Below are 13,707 nucleotides of genomic sequence, written 5' to 3'. Positions count from 1 at the left end.
TGCCACAGGTCCCTCTCTCTGCCGTCTCTATGACGGCAGAGCATTGTGTGCCGGCCAGGAGCAGTTTTCACTGGCTCCTGGCCCTGTCCATCAATGTAAGCCAATGGGATTGGCATACAGTGATGACCAGGTCAGTAGCCAATGAAATTGGTTCCTGACCGGCTCACAGAGCCGACTGTCATACAGACGGCAGGATGAGTAGGTTGCGGCGTGGGCAGAGCGGTGAGATCGGCGGGACCACGCGGCGTTCCACAGCCACAAGCAGGATGCAGATTTAAACTACGCTGGTCTGGAAGCGGTTCAATAAATCCATGATCAGAAAAAACCTGCCTAAATAAATGCCCCAATAGAGCAACTGAATGTGTCCAAGGAGAGAGAAAAAAAAAAAGACAGAAATGTGTCAATCCAAGGTCCGTGCAGCACTGTGGCTGGGCAAGCGGGGGGCGGAATTAGCGGTCCTCTGCATACGCACAAATGTAACCCCCTCCCCCGAGTTCATCCCCACCGAAGGCACAAGGGAGCTGTGGGTGGTAATAGCTGTCCCCCCCCCCCCCCCTACATGTGATGGATGAGGATGTGTGCCCTTCTGATGTGCAGAGATCAGTGCATGTTTTTTAAACTCACAGATCTGCAACACAAAGAATCCTCTAACTTTCGAGGTCTGGGTCACTGCAGCAGTGTGGGAGAGTGCTTCTACAGGCCTGCGCTGCATTGCGATCCTTATGCTGGGTACACACGTTGCGTTCCCGCACTTGATTCCCGTCGATTTGTTTATTTCTGACATGTCCGATTCGAGTTTCGATGAATCGTTAGGTCGATCTGCCTTACTTTACATGGCTTTCGACCTAAAAATCATCGAAATGTACTCGGAAATAATAGAATCGTTGGGAATCGAGCGGCACATTCGATGCGGGAGCGTACCGTGTGTACCCAGCATGAGTCTGTCAGTCCAGTCGCATCTCTATGACCTATGCAGTAGTGCATGAGAGGCGCCACTAGAGGGCGTCATAGTAATGAGAGGGGACGGATAGCCTAAGGATCCCAAGAACGCAGACCAGTGAGAAAGAAGCACTCCCTGCTCTGCATATGCTAAGCCTTCGCCCCCCAAACCACATTGCTGAAGGGACCAGGAATAGACTAGAGACTACGCTTTTGGCAACACTTGGGAAATCAAAATCACAACTTGGTAATATTTGACCTGGTATTAAATAGAGCTGTAAGAAGGTATACAACTAAAACTATGAAGCTAACCTTAAAGTGGACCTGAATTCTTACCCTGGACAGAAGAAAACCATATAGAAATGCACCCTGTATGTACTTAGAGTTTAGCCTGTCTAATTCCTCCTCATTTGTGATTAAACACAAGTTGTAATTTGATCCCTTAGCTGTATCAGCTGACTGCCATGGCAGAGAGCTCATTTGTAAGCGCAGGATGTTAACCATGTGTCTGCTTACGTGAAAGCAGGAAGCAGACAAACTGCAGATTTATTGCAGGATTTGTATCAACTGTAACAAAGAAATGTTGTTTCTTTAACCAGCTGCTGTTCCAGTATGTAGATTCTACGTGCTAATTAGTGCTGCTGTGTGTTCCAGGACGTAGAATCTACTTCCTGCATTAAAAACAGCCGTCTACGCCTCGTGTGCACGCTCCCGTGGGTGCAGGTGACCATGCACTTGCACAGTCTTGTGAATGATTGTTGCTAGCCAATAGCAACAATCTTGTGAACGATTGTTGCTAGCCAATAGCAACAATCATTCAATAAAGTTAGGAAAAATAAAAAAGTTGTACAAGTTGCATTTTTTTTAAAGTGACATGGTCCCAAAAATATATATATATTTTTTAATCCCCATTTAATTTTCAACCCCAGCCTAGCTTATTAACCCATTATTAGCCCCTGCAACACCTATACCTATTTATAAACTTTTGACTGCCACCTGGAGCAATCATGTACGATCGCTAGAGCGAATGTTTCAGGCCCCAATACTCTACAGATGTAGCATTGCCTAGCGATGCATCTGTACAGCTCTACAGCCCCTGAGCTGTCACCCTAGAGTACACATTTGATCGCCAGCAACGTAAATTAATTTGTATGTGTTTTATAACTGTGGGATGTGTCGTGTGAAAATTAGGAAGGGTGAAAAATGAAAAAAAAAAATTGCCGCCATCTCGAGGTGAAACGTGGGGGAGGGATTCCCTGTTAAAAATTCCCGCTAGGGACATTCCTGCAGGGTTTACAGAGCTGCCATTGGGCAACTCTCTCCCTGGCCGCACCCCAGATGCTCCCCCACCTCCCTGCGCATTGGGAGAGAGAATCAATCTCTTCTTGTAGAATTGTGACCCAGAGGTCACGAAAGTGAAAGCGTGGCCCACAGGAGCGGCGGTTTTGGTGACTACCTTATCCGCACAGCCCCACGGATCAGTTAGCTTAGCTTTTCTTTTATTTCATGAGCCCACCTCAGGCTCTCTTTAACCACTTCCCGACCGCCTAACGCACAGAGGCGGCCGGGAAGTGGAGCCCTGAAGGACCGGCTCACCCACAGAGGCGGCGGTCCTTCTAAGGGCATGGGCGGAGCGATCGCGTCATCCGTGACGCGATCCTCCGCCCGGGATCGTTACTCGGGCATTTTGTCTCCGCTCGCCGGCCACTTAGCAGAGCCGGCGAGCGGAGGAATCCGCATAATTGCCCAATCAGGGAGTATAAGGCACTTTGTTAGGTAAACAAAGTGCCTTATACGTGCTTCCTCCTCGCCTCGTGGTCTCGTTGCAGAGACCACTAGCGAGAAGGAAGCACATTGTAAGTAGCCAGCACACGTGTTTTTTTTGCCCACAGAGTCCCTGATCTCCCGCCCCAGGCCTCATACCCCCCCTGATCACCCCAGCAGACCCCTGCCCAGCACCCTTGCAAAACCCCCACCCCCCCACCTGCCACTAACTAGCGACGCTGCCCTTTAGTTTAGGTCCCTAACTGCCTCCTAATCACCCCTGATCCCCCCCCCCTACCTTTAGATCACCCCCAGACCCCATCCCAGACTACCCCCCTGTATACTGTATACATCTGTATACAGCTACCTTATCCCCTGATCCCCCTCTGATCACCTGTCTATCACCTGTCCATCACCCCTCAGCACCCCCACCCATCAGAGCAGACCCTAACTGCCCCGCGGGGGTAACCGATCACCTGCCCAGGCCCTCGATTGCCCTCATACCCCCCTTCTGATTACATCCCCTGCTCTTTGTTTACATCTGTCCTCCCCAGCGATCACTAACTGATCTGCGATCAGTAACCCCCTGTGTCTGCCTCTCATCAGATCAGGACTCAGTCTGCCCCGTGCAGGCTCCTGATCAACCCCCCACCCCCTCAAATCGCCCTCAGACCCCCCCACTAATCACCGTCCAAGTGCATTGTATTTAACTGTGCTGCGCTTGTATTCGATTGTGCTGCGCTTGTATTCGATTGTGCTGTAATTGTATTTGATTGTCCCGTGATCGGCTTCGATTGCCCCGTGATTGTTTGATTGCCTGAGACCCCACTTCCCACCACACCCAACCCCACCACACCCAAACCCCCCCCCCCACCTTCCGAGTGCATCAGATTTGCTTGTGCTGCGCTTGTATTCGATTGTGCTGTAATTGTATTTGATTGTCCCGTGATCGACTTCGATTGCCCCGTGATTGTTTGATTGCCTGAGACCCCACTTCCCGCCACACCCAATCCCACCCTCCCCCCATCACCTTCCGAGTGCATCAGATTTGCTTGTGCTGTGATTGGAGTCGATTGTGCTGTAATTGTATTTGATTGTCCCGTGATCGACTTCGATTGCCCCGTGATTGTTTGATTGCCTGAGACCCCACTTCCCACCACACCCAACCCCACCCTCCCCCCCCCCACCACCTTCCGAGTGCATCAGATTTGCTTGTGCTGTGATTGGAGTCGATTGTGCTGTAATTGTATTTGATTGTCCCGTGATCGACTTCGATTGCCCCGTGATTGTTTGATTGCCTGAGACCCCACTTCCCGCCACACCCAATTCCACCCTCCCCCCATCACCTTCCGAGTGCATCAGATTTGATTGTGCTGTGATTGGATTCGATTGTGCTGTAATTGTATTTGATTGTCCCGTGATTGTTTGATTGCCTCTGAGACCCCACTTCCCACCAACCCCAATACCTCTCAAATACTCCCTTTTTGCTAGGTAGGTGCTCTTTTTTTCTGGGTAGTCTCGGAGGAAAACCCCATAAATTTAGTAATCCACAATGGCAAGAAGGGGGCTTTCCGATGACGAGGTATACAGGTACATGGACCAGTCGGATGAGTTCTTTTGGGAAGAATCATCCGTCGAATCTTCCGGGTCCGAATTTGAACCTGTAGAAAGCAGTGGTTCCTTGACCGAAAGTGATGACGAGGCTATGGTCCCGGCTAGAGCCAGGCGTACCAGACCCCAAGTCGTTAGACCGCAGGTGGCGCAGGATCCGCCTCAAGGGCAGCATGGTGGTGCTAGCGCTGATGATAGTTTTCTTGGTGAGGCAGGCACCAGCAGCGCAGCATCTCCTGGACTTAGTGCCAGTGCTTCCGTAGACCCTGGTGAAGTGGTGAGCGTCAGCATGGAAGTTGAAACTGGTACGGTGGCAAGTGCAGTAGTACCCCCATCGCAGCCACCAAGAAGAAGACGGGCCCGTAGTACCCATAGACTCCCAGAGGTGCTGGCACAACCAGATTGGCAATCCCCTGATTCCGCCGCACCCGTAGTGCCCCCTTTCACCGCCCAGTCTGGAGTCCAGGTGGCGACAGCTCATCTAGGAACGGCCCTAGACTTTTTGCAGCTGTTCATCACCCAGGTTCTCCTGGACTTAATTGTGGTTGAGACCAACCGTAAAGCCACACAATTCATCACCGAGCACCCGGAGAGCATGTATGCCCAGCCTTTCGGGTGGAAACCAGTCCAAGTTTCCGACATTAAAATCTTTTTGGCCCTTATCCTTCACTTGGGACTAATGAAACAGAATGTACTGCGGTCATATTGGTCTACGAACCCAGTAAATCATGTTCCCTTGTACCCTGCTGCCATGTCCAGGACACGATTTGAGTCCATCCTGCGCTTCCTGCACTTCAACGACGACAAAACCTGTCATGAAAAGGGCCACCCTGCTTATGACCGGCTCCACAAAATTCGGCCCCTCATAGACCACCTGTCATCAACATTTGCAGATGCTTATATCCCTGAACAGAACATCTGCGTAGACGAGTCCCTCTTACGCTTTACCGGGCGCCTTGGCATCAAACAGTACATCCCAAGCAAGCGCGCCCGGTATGGGGTGAAACTGTATAAGCTCTGTGAAAGGGCCACAGGCTATACATGTCGTTTTAGGGTCTATGAGGGAAAAGACTCAAAATTGGAGCTGGTCGGATGCCCTGACTACCTGGGGAGCAGTGGAAAGGTTGTGTGGGACTTGGTGTCACCCTTGTTCCAGAAGGGGTACCATCTTTTTGTGGACAATTATTACACAAGTGTGGCCCTCTTTCAGCACTTAAAGTTAGAAGGAATCCGATGCTGTGGCACTGCGCGGCCTAGTCGCCAGGGCTTCCCCCAACGGCTCGTTACCACCAGACTTGAACGGGGGCAGAGGGCCGCCTTGTGTACTGAAGACCTGCTCGCGGTGAAATGGAGGGACAAGAGGGACGTTTACTTTCTGTCCACCATTCACACAGACACGACAGTCCAAATTCAACGGGCAACTAAGGTCATTGAAAAGCCCCTTGTCGTCCACGAATATAATGTCAACATGGGAGGGGGACAATGGGAGGGGGACAATGACCAGAGGTTAGCGCCCTATTTAATTTCCCGGAAAACAAGACGCTGGTATAAGAAAGTGTCTTTTTATCTGATTCAATTGGCAGTTTACAACAGCTTTGTTCTCTACAGTAAGGCTGGGAGAACTGGATCTTTCCTTCAATTTCAGGAACAGATCGTTCTGGACATCCTGTATCCAGGAGGTGCCAGACCCCCCCCCCCCCCAGATGCAACTAGCCGACTGCATGGAAGGCATTACGCCTATCAGCTTCCGTGTGCCCCAGGTCAACGCATCCGAAGAAAACGTTGCCGTGTCTGCAGCGGGGCTGGAACAAGGACTGACACCGTTTATTATTGTCCCCGCTGTCCTGACCAGCCTGGCCTATGTGTAGGGCCGTGTTTTGAGAGGTACCACGAGCAGGTACACTATTAGAACCTAGGGAACTCCAGACACAGGAGTAGGCACACACTCAGTGGTCTTTCGCACATTGTCGCAGGGAGAGGAGAGGTAAGCTTGAAAACCAAACGGGTAAGCATAAAAGTGGCAAGAAGGATCGGTTTCCATGCTTGATATTGCTGATCTGTCCTGGGTTGGCGATATAAGACGGCATGTTTGAATTTCCCTTGAGTGTGGACACCCCCGGTTTATATGTGATTTGGGCCTATGATGATGCTTTAACCAGTTCACCCCCAAGGGTTTTTATCCTAACGGACCAGAGCAATTTTCAGTTGTCAGCGCTCCTCCCTTTTATTCCCTAATAACTTTATTACTACTTATCACAAGAAAATGATCTATACCTCGTTTTTTTCGCCACCAATTAGGCTTTCTGTGGATAGTACATTTTGCTAAGAATTTTTTTATTCTAAATGCATTTTAATGAGAAAAACAGAAAAAAAAAGAAAAAAAATCATTATTTCTCAGTGTTCAGCCTTTATAGTTTTAAAATTAAACATTCTCCTGTGGATAAAACAAACACGTTTTATTTGCCCAGTGGTCCCGATAATTAAACCGTTTAGATTATGTCCCTACCACAATGTATGGCGACAGTATATTATTTTGAAATATAAGTGGTTATTTTTCTGTTTGTTCTGGCCATAATTACAAGCCCCTATGTAATAAATTAAAATTAATTTTCCCCCATAAAATATAGAATAAAAAAAGCTGAGTCCCTAAGGCAACTATTTATTTTTTTTTTTAAGCTGATTTTTTTTTTTTACAAGTGTTTTTTTTGGGGGGGAGGGTTGGAAGTGTAATTTTATTAATGATGTGTATATACTTGAAAATGTATGTATTTTGTAGGTGTAATATACTTTTTGGCCACAAGATGGCGCTGGTGAACACTCATAGGACGTGTTCACTTTTTTTTTTTTTTTTTACACACTTTATTAAACTGTTACATTTCCTGTTTATGTGAATGGACGTAGCCGCTGTTCGCGGTCACGTCCATTCACTCCAGGCACTGCGATTGGGTAGAGGACTGTTCAGTCCTCTTCCCCAATCGCCCAGCACGGGATCCCGACGGTAATGGCGGCGGTAGCGGCGGACACACGGCGGTAGCAGCGGCGGGAATGCGCGACGTATTAAAACGTCATGTTGCTGTTAATAGCGGTAAGCATGACGTTTTAATACGTTAGGATGGCGGTAAATGGTTAATGCCACACAGAGTCATCTCTATTGGCAGGCATATTGCTGTATCCTACAGGCATAATGCTGTATACTAAAGTTCTGAGGCCCAGTCACATAAGTTGGTGGCTCACCCTGAGTGCAGGGTGGCACGGGGTGTCTCTCTCCTGAGGTTATCACTGCCATTGATGTAGAGGAAGATCTGCCATTGATGTGGAGCAAGGTATGTTTGCCGTTCATTTTTCCTTTCAGCCCAGAGTGCATTACCCGTATACCCAATATAAGGAGTATAGCAGAAACTCCTAATACTGGCCATACATGTAATGATTGCAGAGACCCTAAAATGCCAGGACAGACTTCACAAATGACCCCATTTTGGAAAGAGGACACCCTAAAGTATTATGTGAGGTGCACTGTGAGTTCATAAAAGATTTTAGTTTTTGTCACAAGTTAGCAGAATTTTTTTTTTATTTTTTTTTCTAACAAAGTGTCATTTTCCGTTTACTTGTGACAAAAAAATAAGATTTTCAATGACCTCACCATTACCCTCATGGAATACCTTGTTGTGTACTCTTTCCAAAATAGGGTCATTTGTGGGGTTTGTTAACTGTCCTGGCAAGTGGGCGGGGTGCTAAATTGTGAGCACCCCTGTAAAGCCTAAAGGTACTCATTGGACTCTGGGCCCCTTAGCGCAGTTAGGGTGCAAAAAAGTGCCACACATGTGGTATCGCCGTACTCGGGAGAAGTAGTACAATGTGTTTTGGGGTGTATTTTTACACATACCCATGCTGGGTGGGAGAAATACCTCTGTAAATGGACAATTGTGTGTAAAAAAATCAAAAGATTGTCATTTACAGAGGTATTTCTCCCACCCAGCATGGGTATGTGTAAAAATACACCCAAAAACACATTGTACTACTTCTCCCGAGTACGGCGATACCACATGTGTGGCACTTTTTTGCACCCTAACTGCGCTAAAGGGCCCAAAGTCCAATGAGTACCTTTAGGATTTCACAGGTCATTTTGCGGAATTTGATTTCCAGACTACTCCTCACGGTTTAGGGCCCCTAAAATGCCAGGGCAGTATAGGAACCCCACAAATGACCCCATTTTAGAAAGAAGACACCCCAAGGTATTCCGTTAGGAGTATGGTGAGTTCATAAAAGATTTTATTTTTTGTCACAAGTTAGCGGAAAATTGATTTTTATTGTTTTTTTCACAAAGTGTCATTTTCCACTAACTTGTGACAAAAAATAAAATCTTCTATGAACTCACCATACTCCTAACGGAATACCTTGGGGTGTCTTCTTTCTAAAATGGGGTCATTTGTGGGGTTCCTATACTGCCCTGGCATTTTAGGGGCCCTAAACCGTGAGGAGTAGTCTGGAAATCAAATTCCGCAAAATGACCTGTGAAATCCTAAAGGTACTCATTGGACTTTGGGCCCTTTAGCGCAGTTAGGGTGCAAAAAAGTGCCACACATGTGGTATTGCCGTACTCGGGAGAAGTAGTACAATGTGTTTTGGGGTGTATTTTTACACATACCCATGCTGGGTGGGAGAAATACCTCTGTAAATGGACAATTGTGTGTAAAAAAATCAAAAGATTGTCATTTACAGAGGTATTTCTCCCACCCAGCATGGGTATGTGTAAAAATACACCCAAAAACACATTGTACTACTTCTCCCGAGTACGGCGATACCACATGTGTGGCACTTTTTTGCACCCTAACTGCGCTAAAGGGCCCAAAGTCCAATGAGTACCTTTAGGATTTCACAGGTCATTTTGCGGAATTTGATTTCCAGACTACTCCTCACGGTTTAGGGCCCCTAAAATGCCAGGGCAGTATAGGAACCCCACAAATGACCCCATTTTAGAAAGAAGACACCCCAAGGTATTCCGTTAGGAGTATGGTGAGTTCATAAAAGATTTTATTTTTTGTCACAAGTTAGCGGAAAATTGATTATTATTTTTTTCACAAAGTGTCATTTTCCACTAACTTGTGACAAAAAATAAAATCTTCTATGAACTCACCATACTCCTAACGGAATACCTTGGGGTGTCTTCTTTCTAAAATGGGGTCATTTGTGGGGTTCCTATACTGCCCTGGCATTTTAGGAGCCCTAAAGTAGTAGTAGTCTGGAAATCAAATTCCGCAAAATGACCTGTGAAATCCTAAAGGTACTCATTGGACTTTGGGCCCTTTAGCGCAGTTAGGGTGCAAAAAAGTGCCACACATGTGGTATTGCCGTACTCGGGAGAAGTAGTACAATGTGTTTTGGGGTGTATTTTTACACATACCTATGCTGGGTGGGAGAAATACCTCTGTAAATGGACAATTGTGTGTAAACAAATCAAAAGATTGTCATTTACAGAGGTATTTCTCCCACCCAGCATGGGTATGTGTAAAAATACACCCCAAAACACATTGTACTACTTCTCCCGAGTACGGCGATACCACATGTGTGGCACTTTTTTGCACCCTAACTGCACTAAGGGGTCCAAAGTCCAATGAGCACCTTTAGGCTTTACAGGGGTGCTTACAATTTAGCACCCCCCAAAATGTCAGGACAGTAAACACACCCCACAAATGACCCCATTTTGGAAAGTAGACCCTTCAAGGTATTCAGAGAGGGGCATGGTGAGTGTGGCAGATTTCATTTTTTTTTGGTGCAAGTTAGAAGAAATGGAAACTTTTTTTTTTTTTCTCACAAAGTGTCATTTTCCGCTTACTTGTGACAAAAAATAATATCTTCTATGAACTCACTATGCCTCTCAGTGAATACTTTGGGATGTCTTCTTTCCAAAATGGGGTCATTTGGGGGGTATTTATACTATCCTGGAATTCTAGCCCCTCATGAAACATGACAGGGGGTCAGAAAAGTCATAGATGCTTGAAAATGGGAAAATTCACTTTTTGCACCATAGTTTGTAAACGCCATAACTTTTACCCAAACCAATAAATATACGCTGAATGTTTTTTTTTTTTATCAAAAACATGTTTGTCCACATTTTTCGCGCTGCATGTATACAGAAATTTTACTTTATTTGAAAACTGTCAGCACAGAAAGTTAAAAAAATCATTTTTTTGCCAAAATTCATGTCTTTTTTGCTGAATATAATAAAAAGTAAAAATCGCAGGAGCAATCAAATAGCACCAAAAGAAAGCTTTATTAGTGACAAGAAAAGGAGCCAAAATTCATTTAGGTGGTAGGTTGTATGAGCGAGCAATAAACCGTGAAAGCTGCAGTGGTCTGAATGCAAAAAAAGTGGCCGGTCCTTAACCACTTGCCGACCGCACACTCATAACGTGCGTCGGCAAAGTGGCAGCTGCAGGACCAGCGACGCAGTACTGCGTCGCCAGCTGCAGCCTAATTAATCAGGAAGCAGCCGCTCGTACGAGCGGCTGCTTCCTGTCAAATCACGGCGGGGGGCTCCGTGAATAGCCTGCGGGCCGCCGATGGCGGCTCGCAGGCTAGATGTAAACACAAGCGGAAATAATCCGCTTTGTTTACATTTGTACGGCGCTGCTGCGCAGCAGCGCCGTAAGGCAGATCGGCGATCCCCGGCCAATCAGCGGCCGGGGATCGCCGCCATGTGACAGGGGACGTCCTGTCACTGGCTGCACAGGACGGATAGCGTCCTGTGCAGCCCAGATCTCCCGGGGGAGCAGGTAGGAGAGGGAGGGGGGAGAATGTCGCCGCGGAGGGGGGCTTTGAGGTGCCCCCCCCCCGCCACCCACAGCAGGCAGGAGAGATCAGACCCCCCCAGCACATCATCCCCATAGGGGGGAAAAAAGGGGGGCAATCTGATCTCCCTGCCTGCACCCTGATCTGTGCTGGGGGCTGCAGAGCCCACCCAGCACAGATCAATCAAACCAGCGCTGGTCCTTAAGGGGGGGTAAAGGGTGGGTCCTCAAGTGGTTAAGGGGTAGAAAGCCCTAGGTCCTCAAGTGGTTAAGGAGTAAAAACCGTGGAACGCGAACCAGTTAAAGGTTATTATGCTGTTGCTTATCTTTTTAAGCTAAGATGAAGTTCTGAGTTCCGGTCTGATTTAAACAGTTCAGGAATTTGCTGAAGCCTGGTACACATCCAATTTTGATTGGCCAATGACCGGCTAATTTTATCACCTCCAAGTACTATGAGGGCAACACAGATTTTGAATACTATGATCAGATTGTGCAGATCCTCATATTACATGGAAATAGTAAAATTAGCAATGAAATTGGATGTGTGTACTAGGTGTATTGAACACTGCTTTTAAAAATCATAAAAAATAAATAAATCTTCATTAATTTATATAAATCATTCCACCGCCAATAAATAATTTTTGCACATTCTGGAATATGTACCTGTTTGAATCTGCAGTTCCTTAGTGATTATGCTGAGCGGGAGGAAGTAGAAGGCTTGGATGCCTTCCTAACTTTGAAGGGCATCCACCGTCCTGATTACTTGATGTGGGCGGAGAATATTTTGATCCAGTCAGGAAGGGGTTTTCTGCCCTTGTGACTTTTCTATCTTCCGGACTGAGGTACAGTAAGACTTGAAAGGTTAATCTGCTCTGCTGATGGCTGGAGAATGCAGAATTTTTCAATCTAGATAACTGTACATTTGCAAAATGACTTGAACACTGCTGTCCACTGATGATCATCAAATTGTATGGAGTTTGAGGAGTTCTGAAAAAAGTTGGCAAATATTGCACAGTCTAGATGTACAAAGTTGATAGAAATCAATCACAGCAAACTCAAAACTGAAATCAAAACGAGGTGATTGGGTTCCAAAGTGTCTGCTTAGGTTGCATATTTGTATTTCTCATGCGACATATTTAGCTTTTATTGAGAACTACACTGCTCAAAAAATAAATGAAGGAAACACTTTAAACACAATGTAATTCAATCACACTTCTGAGAAATGAAACTGTCCACTTAGGTTGCAACACTGATTGACAATGAATTTCACATGCTGTTGCGCAAACGGAATAGACATCAGATGGAAATGATAGGCAGTAAGCAAGACATTCCCAATAAAGGAGCTTGTTCTGCAGGTGGGTGACCACAGCCCACTTCTCAGTTCCTATGCTTTCTGGCTGATGTTTCGGTCACTTTTGAATGCTGGTGGTGCTTTTACTATAGACTAGTTGCATCATGAGACGGAGTCTACTATCCACACAAGTGGTTCAGGTAGTGCAGCTCATCCAGGATAGCACATCAATGTGAGCTGTGGCAAGAAGGTTTGCTGTGTCCATCAGTGTAGTGTCCAGAGCATGAAGGAGACAGGCCAGTACATCAGAAGTGGGGGAGGCCATAGGAGGGCAACAACCCAGCACAGGACCGCTACCTCTGCATTTGTGCAAGGAGGAACAGAAGGAGCACTGCCCGAGCCCTGCAAAATGACCTCCAGCAGGCCATAAATGTGCATGTGTCTGCTCAAATGGTCAGAAACAGACTCCATGAGGGTGGTATGAGGGCCTAACGTCTACAAGTGGGGGTTGTACTTGCAGCCCAACACCGTGCAAGACGTTTGGCATTTGCCATAGAGCACCAAGATTGGCAAATTCGCCACTGGTGCCTTGTGCTCTTCACAGATGAAAGCAGGTGCACACTTAACACGTGACAAAGCCTGGACACGCCGTGGAGAACGTTCTGCTGTTGCAACATCCTCCAGCATGTCCAGTTTGGCAGGTCGGTTATGGTGTGGGGTGGCATTTCTTCGGGGGCCGCACAGCCCTCCATGTGCTCGCCAGAGGTAGCCCGATTGCCATTAGTTACCAAGCTGATATCCCCAGACCCCTTGTGAGACCATATGCTGGTGCGATTGGCCCTGGGTTCCTCCTAATGATGCAAGACAATACTAGAGCTCATGTGGCTGGGCCGGAGTGTGTCAGCAGTTCCTGCCAGACGAAGGCATTGATGCTATGGACTTGCCCCCCCCCCCCCCCCCCCAGGTTCCCCGAACCTGAATCCAATTGAGCACATCTGGGACATCTTGTCTTGCTCCATTGCACCACAGACTGTCCAGGAGTTGGTGGATGCTTTAGTCCAGGTCTGGGAGGAGATCCCTCAGAAGAGCATCCCCACCTCATCAGGAGCATACCCAGGCATTGTAGGGACGTAATACAGGCACGTGGAGGCAACACACACTACAGAGTGGCATTTTGACTTGTTTTATACATCAAAGTTGGATTAGCCTGTAGTTTTTTTTTCCCACTTTAATTTTGAGTGCGACTAAATCCAGATCTCCATGGGTTGATAAATTTGCTTTCTATTGATAATTGTTGTGTGATTTTATTGTCAG

This window comes from Hyperolius riggenbachi, chromosome 6, assembly GCF_040937935.1.
Source record: "Hyperolius riggenbachi isolate aHypRig1 chromosome 6, aHypRig1.pri, whole genome shotgun sequence".
Lineage (NCBI taxonomy): Eukaryota > Metazoa > Chordata > Amphibia > Anura > Hyperoliidae > Hyperolius > Hyperolius riggenbachi.
Note: the sequence above shows the minus strand (reverse complement) of the source record.